Source organism: Lepisma saccharinum, unplaced genomic scaffold, assembly GCF_977018435.1.
Source record: "Lepisma saccharinum unplaced genomic scaffold, izLepSacc3.1 HAP1_SCAFFOLD_991, whole genome shotgun sequence".
Classification (NCBI taxonomy): Eukaryota; Metazoa; Arthropoda; class Insecta; order Zygentoma; family Lepismatidae; genus Lepisma; species Lepisma saccharinum.
In genome coordinates this window covers 1,335-8,524 of record NW_028143642.1, presented here as the reverse complement: position 1 = coordinate 8,524, position 7,190 = coordinate 1,335, and the positions used below count along the sequence as shown (strand labels likewise).

Here is a 7,190-nt window from a genome sequence, read left to right as displayed (position 1 = left end):
GAAAACCCAGTTGAGCGTTAAGGACATGAAATTCAAATTTTAAATTGTAAGAGTACAAAGTCATGGTTCGCGTATCGTATGAGCTAGTGTAATATACAGTTGCAACCTCCTCTTGTGTAGGATTGCTATACGACCCGGATTTTCCGAGACAGTCCGGGAATGCTGTCATTTGTCTCGGTATATTACTAAAAGTTTCTTCGGGACGCCCTAATGTCCCGAAATCGGGTGGAAAAGCAGAAATGATTATACTTTCATCAAGATTATTTTTATTTAAATGCGTGGACGTAATTTTACAAAATATTGAACCGCTCCCTCTACATTATGAAGTTATAGAGTTACAAAAATGTTCTGTAGGAATCTTTGACTTCACGATGACCACTTGCCGACAACAATTAGAAATAGTGCTATTACTTCCTTCTGTCTGCAGTGCTGGATTCGTGTCATCCCGTTTCGCCTTATTGCGTTTTCACCTCCCTCAATACAATTTCAAATGATTTATGTGGCACGATCTTTCTAAGGCGAAACGGGACATCCCATTTCCTCTTATTTTGTTTCGCCTTACACACAAGAAGTTTCCCACCAGGGAATATTATCGACCTGAAGGGTCATTATTATTAATGTAATAAATCAACATGCTACATTGATATATATACTTTTTTTATTATGTAAACGGATTTATATTAACTGTATTAGTAATTTTGGTACTATTTATCCTGACATTTGTAAGAACAAATTTTAGGTTAGGTAAGGTTTGTGTGTAAGGTGAAACAGGATAAGGCGAAATGGGATGTCCCTTTTCGCCTTAGAAAGTCTGTGTCACATAAATCACGCGAAATTGTATTTGGGGGGGGGGGTAAAACGCAATCCGGCGAAACGGGCCGTAACGTTATCGTTATCTTTCATTGTATAGTTTTCGTTATTTATTAATTACATTGCTATACATTAATCTATTATGTAAGATAAAAAAGTAGTTTTCTAAAAATTCATCTTAAGTTTTGATTTGTTGTGAGCATACTTGGGTCCAGCCCCTCCCTCCCCCCAACTAGTCTTCCAGTCAGCGGCGTCCCGGATTTTTACTTATGAAATATCGCAACCCTACTCTTGTGTAGTGCGCGGCTATCATTGGCACACAGTATAGAACCATATATGCCAAGTCTTTCAAGTTACTAATTTGATTTAAAAGACTGGATAGAAGGATTCGGGTCCCAGATTCTGTTAGATAATTTCGTTCCTGTTTCCGGATCCGTTTGAGTGAAGTACATGCTAATTGTCTTGTAACATATCGTTGTGTTTCTCAAGGAAGAAAAATTGATACACTGATGTATTTTTTTTTCCAGACAGGCAGTCCACTCGCATACAGGATGATACTCGAAATTTCCTTAGTAAAACTTGACGTCTGGCAACTGGTATTGTTGACCACGATCACCACGCAAATGGCATGCGTCCTCGCACAGCATTTTGACTTCGTTGTTGTTGGAGGTGGTACGGCCGGGTCCATTGTTGCCAGTCGACTATCAGAGATTCCTTCCTGGAATGTGCTCTTACTGGAAGCTGGAGTGGAGGATGACCTGCCAGTGGTTAGTATTCCGTCAATGTGGTCTGCCATTGTAGGTACTTACCTGGATTGGCAGTACGTCACCGAACCGCAGAGCTCTTCCTGCCTCAGTCAGAAAGACGGTAGATGCACGTGGGAAACAGGGAAACTGCTCGGTGGAAGTAGCTCCCATAACGGAATGATGTACGTCAGAGGGAACAGGAAGGATTATGACGGATGGGCAGATCTTGGGAACGTCGGCTGGAGCTACGAGGATGTACTCCCTTACTTCTTGAAATCTGAGGATAACGGCGACGAAGACATAGCGTCAGACAAGCGGTACCACTCGACTGGAGGGTATCAGAGATTGGAAAGGTTCCCATACGCTGACGACAATGTAGAAGCGATCATGCAGAGCTTGAAGGACCTGGGGTACGAAGAACGTGATGTCAATGCCGAGTCTCAGCTTGGCTACATGAGGGCGCAGACGATATCTAAGAGTGGCCAACGCAGGAGCACCTCAAGGTCGTTCCTTGCACCAGTACGAGGAAGACGAAATCTCAAAATTCTCACAGAGTCCACCGTACTTAAGATTCTCATTACCGAGAATAGAGCTGTGGGTGTAAGTTACGTGAGCAATGGGAAGTATCATAGGGTTCTTGTTCGTAAGGAAGTGATCTTGTGCGCTGGGACAATCAACTCTCCTCAACTGCTAATGCTCTCGGGCATAGGACCAAAAGAACACTTAGAAGACTTGAAAATTCCTGTTGTTTCTGACCTTAAAGTAGGTGAAAATCTACAAGATCAGGTGACTTTTGAATGCGCCGTGGTAAATTTGAACCAAACCTCAACAATTCCTAAAGGTTCCAATGAAGTTAGTGATGCATTCTTAAGATACTTTGTTAATTCAACTGGCCCATTCTCAGCTACAGGATCGCTACAAGTTGCTAGTTTTGCGAAAACGCAGCCTGCCACCTCGCCAAGTGATGACCTTCCGGACATACAGTTCTTTTTCGAACCACCATCAATAAAAAACCCTCCTTACATATCGCAGTATGCTTTCTATGATAGCATTCTTATTTACCCAACCCTTCTCCACCCCAAGAGTAGAGGGTATATGAGGCTAAGATCAACCGATCCTTTTGACCAACCTCTCCTCTACAGCAACTACTTGACAGAGGAGGATGACGTCCAAGGGTTATTGGAAGGTGCGAAACTTACCATGATGTTAGCTCGCAGGATACAGCTGCGCGCTGCTGGTGCCAGATTGAACACTACAAAACTTCAAAATTGCCAGGAATATGATTTTGGAACAGAACCATACTGGCTTTGTGCTATTCGCAATTACACAGTTCCCTTATCGCATCTTGTCGGCACATGTAAGATGGGTCCTCCAGGTGATCCTAGTGCAGTGGTAGCCCCCGACTTGAGTGTCTACGGAGTAACAAGGCTTCGAGTGATTGACGCTTCAATCATGCCAGTCATTGTGCATGGGAACACGATGGCACCAACAATGATGATTGCAGAGAAGGGGTCCGATATGATCAAGGACAGGTGGTGCCAAGTAGTGCTATTGGGGCGCTTCAAAATAGTACTTAGTAGGTATGGTCTTTTTTTACCAATTGAATATCACTTTTTGACATACTTTGACAATTTTTTGTCGATGTTTTAGCGTTTAGCGATGTTTTAGTACAAATTTTCACCATACTCATTTTTTCCCCACTCGTACTTGGTAGGTATATCATGATGTTACGTGATACAACTTAACCTATCCTTTTTTTACGATTATCAATCGAATATAAGTTTTTGGCATACTTTTGACAATTTTTTGTCGATGTTATAGCATTTAGCGATGTTTTAGTACAAATTTTCACTGCACTCATTTTTTTCCCTACTCGTACTTGGTAGGTATATCACGATGTTACGTGATACAACTTAACCTATCTTTTTTTTTACGATTTTTTAATTTTCTTACGATCCTAAGTGATATAACTTAACCTATCATTTTTTTTATTTACGCACCGAACTAACCTACAAGGGGGACTCCGTTTGTTTTAATATTTCAGTATTATAAGGTTTTCACAAATTTTATATAACCTAAAATGTGTTGGATGTTGATTTTTAGTATGTGGCAATTTTTTATGAATTTAAAACTGCTCTGTGACCCTCTCGTTCTTCACGTCGTAGGCGAAGGACTTCTCTGCAATCAGGATGACACTGCATAGGGTATCCTCGGGCAAGGCATCGTGGAACTCGCAAACACCCACTCTACAAAAATTCTACTATATGATCTTTCACTGGCTAAGCTAACCTACAAATAGGAATTGGCAGCACTGACTTATAAACCCACTGGGTCTTCTTGGCATGTTTTTTCATGATGTGTTGCCAGGCTATTGCGCATCTTGGCGTATACAATGTATATATTTTTGAGGGGGAGGGGTTATAGCTTTTTATGCTGTACGAATACTAAAAACTTGACAGTGACAACCAACAGAGTAAATAAACCTACATGCAGAAACTAACAACACTAGTTTCTGACAGTGAATTTGAAATAAAATATTAAACAAAATACATGAGTAAGCACTGTGATTACAAATAATACCAGTGTTATTACACGTTCATTCTTATTTTTCGAAGTTGAATGGAAGCACGTGTTTTTTACGCTCTCGTAATACTGACCTTGCCCCAGTGATTTTAAATTGCTTCCATCCGGTTTTTTTTTCTGTGCTATTTCCGCGTGCACGCAACATTCGCTTTCAATAGTTTAATGAAATACAGAAGGAGTGTTAGTTTAGCAGGCTCCGAGTTTTACAATTTATTAAATTAAACAATAATTTATGTAAGAATATACTTGTACTTACCGAACACAAAATAATAAAAGCACATGTGAATCTTTGCGTGCGTTCATGTTATATGACGACTGAGTAAGAAATAATGTTGACCCCCCCGAAAGATAAAAGTTCCTGGTTCGACATCAGATGCATGCAAATTTTATGTTTTGCTCTCCAAAATCTTGATTTCTATGTTTGTGCTATTTGCCATACAGCAGAGGAGAAGAGGGGAGAGGGGAGGGGAGGGGGTACTATTAGCGCCATCTATTAGCAAACAATAGAAATAAAAAAGTAGGGTCAAACTTTTTCAACACCCAAAAATTTTAAACGTCCTCGTTTAGTAATACGATCAGCAGAAGACGTTTGAAAGAGTACTCTTAGTCGAGAAAGCTAATTGCTAGGGCCCATATATTGCTAAAATGTTCTTTGATTTGCATATTTCTCATACCGCCATATGTTGTTCTAGTTGACTTCTTCCAAAAAAATGCTAATTAGCGAGAGTTAATTAAGCAAGGCAAGTAAAAGAAGCAAATAGGACAATATGTGGCGGCGTGGAAATATGTAAAAATTCGATTCAGAGGTGGGTCGAATTAAAATTGGAGGATATTTTGCATTTTTTTCCTATAATGTACAAAACATTTACCGTACATAATTTTTTCTATTTACAACAGTATAAAATAAGAGAAATGTGTGACAATATCCATATTAATTAGGAAAGTATGTTGTATGCTAGGTTAGCTAATTGTGTCTTCTACAGCTTTATTGTATAGACGGTGTTAAAGGCGGAGCTACTGCGGAGCATGCGCACTCGTCTGGCCCCCCCTCGAACATCCGGTTATGCTTACAATATTATGGATGTTAATATGAAAGGGCAAAGTGGAGATTCTTTTACAAGGAAATAGGGTGTCAGCTGCGTAGCATATGGTTGTACAGTTTGATTGGGAACAAATTTATTGAATCAAGTATCACTTCGTAGGTTTCCGAAGGACGTAGACAGACGAAACCTGTTGATACAAGCAAAACGAGAAAGGATTGGTACCAGGGAAAGAATATTTGCGATTTGCATTTTGTTACAAGCATGTTGATCGTTTATCTGCGTATTGTGTTGTGGTGAAAAGCACGCTTTTTAGTGAGGCTTCAAACCGAAGCGACACAGGCCCATTTAGTCTATAAATAAGCATTTACCACTCATGGTAAATCAAGTCTTAGGCGGCACAATACATGCCATTGGGAATCTGAGCGACACGTGCAGCTTGTCGTGCTTCGATTACACACAGAAGCGACAAGCAACAGCCTTTTTACTCTAAATGAAACAATTCATCTTGCATACGAGTACAACAGAGCGAGGCGACACGATGTATTGTACTGAGAAAACAATAGTCCAGTCTAAGCGACACGTGCATTTTCTCGTGGTGAATTGGTTCGAAAGGAAGCTTTCAGACTGCAGCGATACGTCTCTCTTGGAAACCAACATTAAAAAATAAACAACACCTTCCGAACGACAAATTGCAGGTGTCGCTTGTTGCTCGGACTAGACCGTTTTATCAATATCTTGCATTGTGTTGCCCCGGCCTGTTATTTGTGCAAGCGTGACTGATGAATTGTTTGCTTTAGATCGAATGCTTCTGTGCGAAATTCTGATATCACTTGTCGCTTCAGTTTGAAAACTCTCTTGTTGCTTGAAGTAAATTCGTGCGGGTGAAAGTGGCATGCCATATCATAGATTTTTCCTAAATCCCTTATGCAGAAAGGAGACGTTGAAAGCATATATATTTACTAGCATTTGTTATGTGTCATTACAGCTGCAGATTTGTTGGCAAAGATTCACTTAAGCATATTTTATATCATATAATAGTATCATTAGTTTTATAGAATTATTTTTTCCTCACTTTTCTATTTATAAAATAATTTAATATACTGTATAAATGTTCGTCGTACATGATATACTTGTATGTACGTAGTGTGCTATAGAACTGGCGGCCACAAAGATAAGTCATATTTTAATAATCTGTTCTGCAGTTGATCATTCGATGGATTCTAGACGTCCACTTCTTCATAGTAGAACTTTAACAAATGCCTTTCTTGATTATCGTCGCACAATTGATTAAAACAAGCGCTTATTTCTTACTTCGTATGCCGGTGAATTTGCACTGGCAACAATAGGGATTGACCTAAACCGGAAGTTACGGGAGGACCGGGTAAGACCTCACCAATGTTTATGTTTACATTTTTAACACGGTCTATAGAGGGAAGATGGAAAAAGAGAGCTCTACGGAAACTGACGCTCTTAACAATATTGTACGCCCGTGAAAATTATATATAAATAAGGCATAAGCGTATTATCTGCTTTCACGTCAGATTTTCCCAACCTGTGAGCTGTAGTGTTTAGGCGACAAGCGACCTGCTCAAATATAATACTGTTGACAATATTGAACGCCCCGTGAAAATTATATATAAATAAGGCATAAGCGTATTATCTGCTTTCATGTCAGATTTTCCCGACCTGTGAGCTGTAGTGTTTAGGCAACAAGCGACCTGCTGAAATATAATACTGTTGACAATATTGTACGTATATTGTATTGTATAGGAGACTAGAAGCATATAATTTGGCGAAAAAACCCAAATATGGTCATAGAAAATAGTTAAAAAAAAAGTGAACAATTATATTTTGCATTGCACAGCATTGGATATTAAATAACATACCCCCAAAAAATCTCTGCATTATGCGTTCTGTAAAAAATTGCCCTACGTGCCAAACTGCTGTGTCAAGTAAACATTTTCAAAGGCACTGTCGTACTTGTGTGCCGGGAAAGCGAATATGTGCG

At 39.6% G+C, this 7,190-nt stretch overlaps 1 pseudogene; it reads left to right on the top strand.

Annotated features, from left to right (window-relative positions):
- Positions 1-1,433: 1,433 nt before the first annotated feature.
- Positions 1,434-3,098, top strand: LOC145983463 (glucose dehydrogenase [FAD, quinone] pseudogene; annotated as a pseudogene).
- The last annotated feature ends 4,092 nt before the right edge of the window (positions 3,099-7,190 follow it).